This window comes from Zalophus californianus, chromosome 2, assembly GCF_009762305.2.
Source record: "Zalophus californianus isolate mZalCal1 chromosome 2, mZalCal1.pri.v2, whole genome shotgun sequence".
Classification (NCBI taxonomy): Eukaryota; Metazoa; Chordata; class Mammalia; order Carnivora; family Otariidae; genus Zalophus; species Zalophus californianus.
The window spans coordinates 59,257,930-59,268,309 of NC_045596.1; positions in this window are offsets into that span (position 1 = coordinate 59,257,930).

Here is a 10,380-nt window from a genome sequence, read left to right on the forward strand (position 1 = left end):
GGCTTCCCGCGGAGCAGGGAGCCCGATGTGGAGCTCGATCCCAGGACCCTGGAATCATGACCTGAGCCGAAGGCAGACGCTTAATGACTGAGCCACCCAGGCGCCCCCCTTATTCATCTTATAACTGAAAGCTTGTATCCTTTGACCAACATCTCTCCATTTCCCCCATTCCCCCCATACTTTAGCAACTACTCTATTTCTGCTCTACCGTACTCTATTTCTGAGTTCAGCTTTTTTAGATTCTGCAAATAAATGAAAGCATTTGTCTTTATCTGTCTGACTTATTCTACTTAGCATAATGCACCTCAAGGTCCATCCATGTTGTCATTAGCAAAATAGCAGGATTTTCTTCTTTTTTATGGCTGAGTAATATTCCATTGCATGTATTTATAATGTATATATATGTGTGTGTATCTGTCTACATATAGATAGATAGATACACACTGATATACATTACATACTTGCTTTATCCATTTATCTATCAGTGGACCCTTGGGTTGTTTCCATGTCTTGGCTTATGTGCTGCGCTAATGTGGGCAGTGGAGATACCTCTTCAAAATAGTGATTTCATTTCTTTTGGATATATATCTAAGAGTGGGATTGTTGGATCATATGGTAGCCCTATTTTTAGTTTTTTGGGAAACTCCCATACTCTTTTCCATAGTGGCTGCACCAACTTACACTCCCACCAATGGTGCACCAGGGATCCCTTTTCTCCACATCCTTGCCAACACCTGCTACCTGTTGTGTGTTTGGTAATTATCATTCTAATAGGTATGAAATGATATCCCTTTGAGGTTTTGATTTGCATTTCCCTGGTGATTAGTAATATTCTATATTATTTAAATAAATATATATATTAAAGAAGAATAAGGAATATAAGCCTCCCCCCTTTTATTTTAAGTAGGCTCCATGTCCAGCATGGAACCCAATGTGGGGCTTGAACTCATCACCCTGAGATCAAGACCTGAGCTGAAATCAAGAGTTGGATGCTTAACCAACCGAGCTACCCAGGCACCCTGGAGCAGAAGCCCTTCTAATTGTTAGATCCTTCCATCAAGAATCAAGATACCTTTTTTTTCTTGACTAAAAATTATCTCCATCAACACTTTAACCAAAAGCTCAAGCTTCTTCTCTACTAATATTAAAGAATTTTAAGTTAGAAAGTTCTACAGAGGTCAGACAATTCTGTGCCCACTGAAGATTGATCAAATCTTTTAACCTGAGTTAAGTAAGTATCACACCTGCAGTCTGAATTTGGTCTTTTGTCATTCTTCTCATTCACACTTTGATATTGTGATAAAAGTTCTGGTTTTAAAGAGTCTGATGCTCCATCACAAAACCATATTCCAGGCTACTGTAGGGAAGAGAAACCAGTTCACAGAGTACATAATGAGTCCCTGAGTTATCAAGAGCTGGTTGTAATAACCTAAGAATAGCATGTAACTCACTTCCAAGTCGTTGGTGTTAGCTCTATAGTGCTGACAACAGGGAAAGTAAACAGTCAACACAGGGCTGTGACTCAGACAGAGTACACGGTATGTTTATAGAAAACCAAGTCTGGCTCTTTCTTTGTCTCCCACATAGTTCCTCCTTATGCTGAGCTCCTTTTGAAGTCAATTAAAGCTCTGTGATAGAAATGCATTAAGAAACATGTAGAAGAAAACAAATGTGACAGTAAGTAGTTCAAACAACAATCATTTGGGGGGAAAAATCATTACGTCTAATTAGAAATCTATCTCAAATAATTTACTAACATCACGCAGGTGACAATTAGACTAAAGCTAGAGAATGGATGCCCAGGTGTTCTTTCTTTTTTACCAAGTTCTTTATATAATTACATATATGTTATAGATATGCTTTTGTTTGATATTTATAATAAAATTTGAAATAACATGGAAATATTTGATAATAAAAATGGAAAAATGTATCACATCACAGTTCCCATTTAAAGATACATGGATACATTTTAATTCTGTCCTTTTGCATTTCACTGTCTGCATTAGTAAGCTTTCTTGTCTATTGCCCTAAAATATCACTTAAAATTAATTACAGCTGGCAAACAAATTGATTTACACTTGAAAATGTGAACAATTTGTATGAAAATAGAATGTTGATCTTTTATTTGATTTAAAAACAAAATCTAAAATTCATAACCATATGCCATATGAAAAAATCCTAAAGACTTTCACAGAGATAAATGAAAGGCAGTTAGAAGAATCATCCTGATGATGCTGGACTTCTCAGCAGCAACACTGAGAGTTAGAAGGCAATGAGGCAGTGACTATAATGTTCTGAGTAGAATAATTTGAACCTAGCCTTTGATACGCAGCCAACTATCAACCAAATGTAAAAGAAAATACGTTTTAAGGCGTATGAGAACCCGGACGACTAACAGCTTACACACCCTATGTCAAAAAAGTTTATTTGAGGAGATGCTCCAGGACTGGAAAAAAAAAAAAAAAAAGTGAAAGAACATGAAAGGGAATGACAGGTGGCGCAAGAGAGGAGCGGCAGGGAAGAGACCCACAAGACTGGAAGGAAACTCAACTGAAGGACACTTTGAGATGGACTGAAGGACAGAGATGCCTGGAAGGTTCTTCTTTGAGCAGCAGAATTTAAATGACCTCTTTCTCCGCAGATGCAATATATTGCTTGAGCCTATAATGCTGCAAATGCTACGTATGAACTGTCAATTTTTAAATCAACTATATAAAAAGCAAAGTGATGTTAACTATTGTAATAGAACAAGATGTTGGAGTTACAAAATGGAGTAAGAGGCATGTAATAAAATAACCATCAGAAAGAAACTAGGAACTGAGAAGTAAAGAATCGAAAAGAGTAAAGCGAACTTATTTCTAAGTTTTGTTTGGAGGGAGTCAATATTTTCTATGTGAAGGAGATACATCCAAAGCAGCGTTTTCAGTATCTTGTCTAAAGTCGTAAAGGCAAGTGAATGAGAAAAATACCATTATAACTCGCCAAAGTTTGGGGACCAAGTGAAACTGAGAGGCAGCGTTAATTATATTTCTCCTCCTTCTCTGGTAAAAACAAGCAATGTGTAAAACAGATTAAGTCAAGAATAGAGCTACCACAAAGTGATAATAACTGTCAGAAGAACCGAAAGCAAATGGACACCAGGGATTGCATCTGAGAAATGGGACACTGGGGAGCGGTAGGGAAGGCTGAAGCCTCTTCCACATTATTTTGTGCATACTTTTACTCTTGATTGATTTAACCGTGTCTAATGATTACTTTGAAATTTTAAGAATGAAATGAATAAAACAAATTGTTTAAAACTCTGTGGTTTAGTCTGTAACTTTTACTCTTTGACATTCCAAAAAAGAATTTAAGGAGACTCAGTTCCATGAGTTTGGGGTTTTATATTTATTAAAAGTTTTTTTCTTTCATCAGCAAAGCATTGAATTTGTTTTGCTTTGGACATCTCGAGTATATGAGATGTCAAAGGGGAAACGTCCTTAAAACAAATACTTGGTTATTATAAGGTGGCTATAAGGTGCCATGTTCCTGACTTAGGGGCTGTCAGAGAATGACCCCCTCATTGCCCTCCCTCACCGCCGGCACTCGTGCGCGGAGCAGAAGGAAGACCAGCGCTGGATGACGCACGCCTAAGCCTTCCTATGCAGGATATGCCAACGTTCCTTATTATCTTGGACCATTCCCAGTATTATTCTCTACTAACATTTGCACTTTTCATGTTGAAATCCTGAAGAATGTTCTCTTTGGCTCACACTGAAAAGTCATTCTTGGATTCCTTCTACAAAACTTTTCCGAATAATGTTAGGAGCTTCCAACTGCAGGTTTGGAATCCCTGAGCCGTGGGTCACTGGCAAAGAGTACACAGACTGAGAACACTTAAACACATGAAGGGTGCTACATATGTGAAGGTCTGCGGAATGACTCATGTGTCTAACACTGCCACACAGCAACAGTTCTGGGGAGGGAACAGCCTTTCTCAAAACAGGAGGGAACAAAGCAGGATGATGTCATCAAGGATCCCGTGCAGAGGTGCGCCACCAGATGCCTGGGCTTCAGTTTCCTGTCTGTTTCCGTGGCTCCTAACAAAGAAAAGAGGAAACAGAAGAGGAGGATTTGTTGCTCTAAGAATGAGCCGTCATGTGTGTCTGAAGAGTTAGATCTCTTTCGTCCTAACTTTAAGACTGCTGACAGTGGCCCATCAGCTCATAGATGGAGTGCTGTCGACAGCTAGTCCCCAGCTCCTGATTAGATGCAGGCCTTTGCAAATGCTGTTCCCCTTGCCTGGAACACGACAATTCTCCTCACCCCAACTCCCACAATAAAACTTATATACACCATTACCTCCTTGTCATCCTACCAGTCCGACCCATCCGTCCCAGATGTCATTTCCCCCAGGAAGGCTTGCTGGATCTCCCAAGTCTGTGCTACCTACGTTCCCACACTATGTTGATCTCAGGGTACCAGGTCACTTCCTTAGTCATTTCCTCAGGCCACCTATCACAGGGCATTGTCATTATCTGCTTCTCATATGTATCTGTTTCAGTACTATAAGCTGTTTAAAGGATTGTCTTGTTCAGTTTTGGATCCCTAGAGCTTTATCACAGTGTCTGGGATATAGTAGGTAACATAAAATAATATGTAATATATAGTAACACTTAATAGGTGATAGGTGTGCAGTGGGTGAATGAATAACCTGTAGGTTCAGGACACCATCGCGGACATTCTCGAAGGACAAACTTGACTTTCAGAGGTCGTCTGACCAAACTAGCCCAGTGAGGTGGAAATCCAGATGTCAGTTTAGTAATTCACAGTAAGAATGATGGTTGTCGAGGTGCCTGGTTGCAGGAATTTCTCCAGCCTGCAGTGACTTTGGACAACTAGGAAGGGTGACAACTTCTGATCAGGAAGTTGCAAGAGCATTAAGGTGAGATGAGATGAGCGAGATGGATAGATCTATTTTTTCACTAATGAGGTGCCAGCAACCAGAATAAAAGAGATGGACTCCTTGAGCCCAAGAAGATCTTTTCCAGGCATGTGTTTGGATAGACAAAGCCAACTTTAACCTTCTTAGATCTCACTTCTGATTGGCACATTTGTCCTTTAATTTTATGAAAACAGTCAATGTCTTGTAGGTCTATGAACCATTTTGATCTTTTAGACTTATTTCCCATATATCTCTGTTCTCTTCACATCACATATCTGCTCTATTAGTTATTATAAACTCAGAGGTCAATTTATTTCTAGGTTCTTTTACATTATGGTATCATCAGCATTTGAGTTTATCAGGGAATCAGTTTCCATTTTAAAAATGTTTGATAAGCACCTACGGTATGCCTAATGCTGTGCTAGCCATTACATGTAATAGTGATTAAATGCATGGGCTTTGGGTCAAAGTGACCTAGGTTTGGATCCCACCTCTATGAAATAAACATGTGACCTCGAGCAAGTTATTTGAACCCTCGATTTCCTCATCTGTTACATGGGGATGGTAACATTTATTTAAAGGATTTTATGAAGGTCAAATGAGGTGACTCTCAATAAATGTTATCTAAATTATATGATAATGTTTACAACTTAAAGGTAATCATTTCTGTCAGAGGTCCCTCTTACTGTAAAGGAAAGGGAAACCCAAATTAAAAGTTTCAGAATTAGTAATCAATTATGAGGTGTTTTTTTTTAAGTGTAGAAAACATTTAATGGATTTCTGTTCTTATCTCAGGTACTGTATACAATAATATATAATATTATTTACAGAAAACATCCAACATATATAAAGTTATGCTAGGAATTAAGGGTGACGAACAGCTGAAGAGAATACATCCCTTCCCCTATTCTTGCAAATTATCCATGTTGGATATAGTTAATTCTCATTCTAGGTAGATTTTCAAGTATTTGTTTCACTTAATTTGGTCATCATATTAAATTAATCACTACACAGTTTTCTTATTTGAAAAAAATCATTTAAAAATGATACAAGTTCATTCAACTGTTACTTTGGCAACTGTGAAATAAAGATAGTAACTTGATGATCTTGACTTATTTACTAAGCACTTTCATTTGTTCATTTAACTAACACTAATTGAGCTCTTAACCTGCTTCAAGCACAGTTCTAGCTGAGAAAGAGAAAAGCAGCTCCAGACATCCAGAAGCTGGTCTAAGACTATCACCTTGGCCTTGATGTTCTCCTGTTGAACATAAACAATTTCACAGAACATCAACATCAGACAAGGCCACTCGGTGGCCATGATGGATTATGGCAAAAGCAAGACCAGCCCATAATCATGTCTGAGCACAGACAAAACACAAACATTGTCCAAGCCACAACAGTGACCAAATCTCTTGAATAGTATGGGTGACTGCTGATTCTCTAATAATTAATAGCTTTAGCCACTCTACTAAGAGATCGATTAAGATACCCAATGGTAAAATTATGCCCATGTCCTCATGGTATCCAATCCAGAGCAAAATATCGTTCCTTCAACCCTCCCCCAAATTACCTAATACAATCTCAAATTCTGTATGTCCTTTCTCACACTTAATCCACAATATCTCTTCCCGAGAAACCCACAGTTCCCCAGGGTGTACATTCTTCCTCACTGAGACTTGTTCAGCTGTGATCCTGGTGGTCTTTGGCTGGAGAGCATTGACATAAAAGGGACTATCATAACAAGTACAAAGGAGTTGAATGATTAACGGATCATTTAGTATTGGGCTCAGCTGCATGTATCAGAAAACCTAAAACAACAGCGACTTAAAAAAGACAAGTCTTCTCTCTATATAAAAGAACTTTGCGGGCGCCTGGGTGGCTCAGTTGGTTTAAGCGACTGCCTTCGGCTCAGGTCATGGTCCCGGAGTCCCGGGATCGAGTCCCGCATCGGGCTCCCGGCTCAGCGGGGAGCCTGCTTCTCCCTCTGACCTTCTCCCCTCTCATGCTGTTTCTCTCTCTCTCTCTCTCTCTCTCTCAAATAAATAAAATCTTTAAAAAAAAAAAAGAACTTTGCAGGTAAAGAATATAGGGTGATGTCAGGGATTTGGACTCTTTCTGTCTTTCTCTTCCACCATTCTAGCACATGCCTTCCAGATTCAGGGGTGGTTCATGGTCCATTATGACTGCTGGAGATGCAGCTAAGTGTCCATAGTCCAGGCCACTGGAAAGGAGTAAAGGGAGGGGGATGATGGGAGCGTCTCCTACGTTCATCAGCTCCCTTCAAGAAGCCTTCTAAGAAAGCCCACACATCACTTCTGCTTACAGCTCACCAGACCTCACCAGTAGAACTAAGTCACATGGCCAGCATTATCCTCAAGGAAACCTGGGAAATTCTATGCTTTAGCTGGCCTCATTGCCAGTCTGAATACTACTACCAGGGTTCCACTAAGGGAAAATGATGAGAATGGATGTTAAGTAGTTTATGATGAAATTATTGACATAGTCATTTGGATTGAAAAAATAGCTCTCTCTTTTACTTTGGTGTCAATTGGGTTAGTTTATGGTGAAAAAGGAATTTCACTTACAAGCCATGTATTTGCAGCAGAAGTGGCCCGATTCTGGAGGAAATTATGGTATGACGACATTACACGGCAGGAAATTATCAGACAGCTAATAGAAGAAAAGAAAAGAAAAGTGAGGTAAGGATCATTCTACATAGATTTTAGTTGTTTAAAAACAAGAAATGCTTAGGGGGCCTGGGTGGAACAGTCGGTTAAGCATCCAATTCTTGGTTTCAGCTTAGGTCGTGATCTCAAGGCTGTGAGATTGAGCCCCTTGTCGGAGTCGGCTTGGGATTCTCTCTCCCTCCACCCCTCCCACTCATGCTCTCCCTCTGTCTTTCTAAAATAAATAAATAAATCATTAAAAAAAAACAAGAAATGCTCTAGAAATGTCATATTCTTGGAATCAGCAGTGTAAGCTATTTGAAACAAGGCCTTAAAATAACAGAGCTCACTCTTGTTGCTTCATCATTCCAAAATTTTTGAATTCTTACAGACTTATCCACCACAGTAAGCAGAGGTTCTCAAGTTATGAAATCAGTATTTCAATAAATAGCAAATTAAATCAAATAAATATAACAATTTACTTTTTTAAATCTCTGTCCACAAATATGCACTGGAAAATTTTTCATTGCAATCCCTCGTACTTTCCTCATTGGTCTCAATATGAACAACAACAATAATAATAATCCATAACGTGTTTTGAATAATCATGAAAGGTCAGATACTGTTCCAAGTATCTTACACGCATCATTTAAACCTCACAAGAACTCTATGATTTAGTTACTGTTACTATCATCATCTCTATTTTTAGAGATGAGAAACTAGAGCCATAAAGTATTTAACTTATCCTCGTTGGTAAAGGGAAGAACTGTACTAAAATCCAGTAGTCTCAACCTCACATGCTAAGGCCTTAACCACCTCACTCCATCTTCTCTCCCCGCGGGGCAAAGGACAGCACAGACTTGGGTACAATTAACCAGGGTACGAAAGGGGAGGGGGCTGGGAAACACAGGGCCAAGTGATCATTTTCTTTCAAAAGTGACATCCTTCCTGGAAAAACTGATGTAATTGATTATAGAAATCATGTGAAGTCAATTTTCTTAGGAAATCATCTTGCCTAGATTGGGGTTTTTAACTTAAAAAAAAATAGAATACCCAATCTTTGTACGTATATTAGGACTCCAGGTAAGCAATTATTTCTTCAACCAAAGATAAACATTGTTAACACTTTTTATATATTCTCTCAGAATGTTTCTATGCACATATATCTGCATATACACACTCATATATAATATGTACCTAAATATTTATAAATATACTATTAAGAGTTTCACACTGTACATACTGTTTTGTTAATGTTTTACCCAACAGTTATCATATGTTTTAAATGTTAATAATGTATGTTTATAAAATTTTCCTTTCTTTTCTTGTTTTACTCTTAAAAATAATGGAGTCTTTAAAAATGTAGACTTGCTCTTATATGGTTCTTTTTCCTCACGTGCACGCGTGCTTCTGTGTGTGTTACACTTCAAAAATCTATGAATGCGGAAATAAAGTTAGACTTTCAGGTTTTTCCCAGGAAAATGCCATTGTGCAGATTGAAATACTGTTGTAAGGAAAATAAAAATGAAGCATATTTCATAAGTCAGTATAGGCATATCCTCAAATGTCCAAATTGGGCAAATGTATAAACACAAGAATTTATAAAAGTTCTTATATCCTTCACTTTGTGATGGTTAAAATAATTTTAAAAGTACAAGCTCTATGGCTTTTCCCGAAGACATAATTTTAGGCAAAATATGTCTTCAAAGTTTTTATTCTTTTCTATTTCAATACATGTAAGAATTTTAGTAAACACCATTTTTGAGATAGGAACATTTGATCAAATTTATATTTCTTTAAAATTTTTTTCTACGATGGCAGTAGCTCTCCCTCACCATTACATCAGGAGTAGCTCAGGCCAGTTATACTGTCGAAAAGCCAAGTATTTCTGTAGAGTCACACAGGGTCATGCTTGGGAATCCTGAAATCACCTAGCAATTTGATATTAAAAGTATGTTGTTGGACTGCCTCAAGATAACATCTTGAGAAGTGACCAAAATTAATGATTTTTGGAATTCCTATGGAAGGAAACAAAGCTAGGAGTGAAATTACATCTGCATAAGGCAAAATCATTTGGGGGTACATAAATACAGGTTTAAGACAAAAATACTGATTTCAGGGCGCCTGGCTGGCTCAGTCAGAGGGCAGTCTTGATCTCGAGATTGTGAGTTCGAGCCCCACATGGGGTAGAGAGATTACTTAAATAAATAAAACTAAAATCTATCTATCTGTCAGTATGTATATATATAGATATAGATTCCAGGAAGAATACTGAGGGACACACTTCATGTTTATAAAATTTATAACTGTATTTTGAATTCACCTTTTTCTATGAGTTCTACACGTGTCTGTTCTTTTCCACATGAACTTACAATTTTTTGGTTTTTAATTCTGGCCATGTAGTTTCAGCACACACATGCAAAGAGCTCTGGGAAGCATGGCTTCCAAAGGCCAGTTTCTCTGTGGCTTAACCTATCCTTACTTAGGACAGGCTATACAGGGGTGGTTTATTCAACTAATTAGTAATTTCTTCACCTATGAAATTTAAAAGTGGCTATTCTCATTGGACTTGAAACAAAAGCTTGTTGTGTTCATGGGAAAATAGAGCAAAATCTATATATAGCCCAGCTTTGCTAAAAATATAGGAACATTTAAAGAGACTATTTAAATTCATAACAAGAATACATCAACTATGGATCATTGATAATAGGATCATGTAATTCTTAGAGGTATGCATATGCTGTCAATTTTTAAGTAGCAATAGGACAATCAGGAGCATTCAGCAGC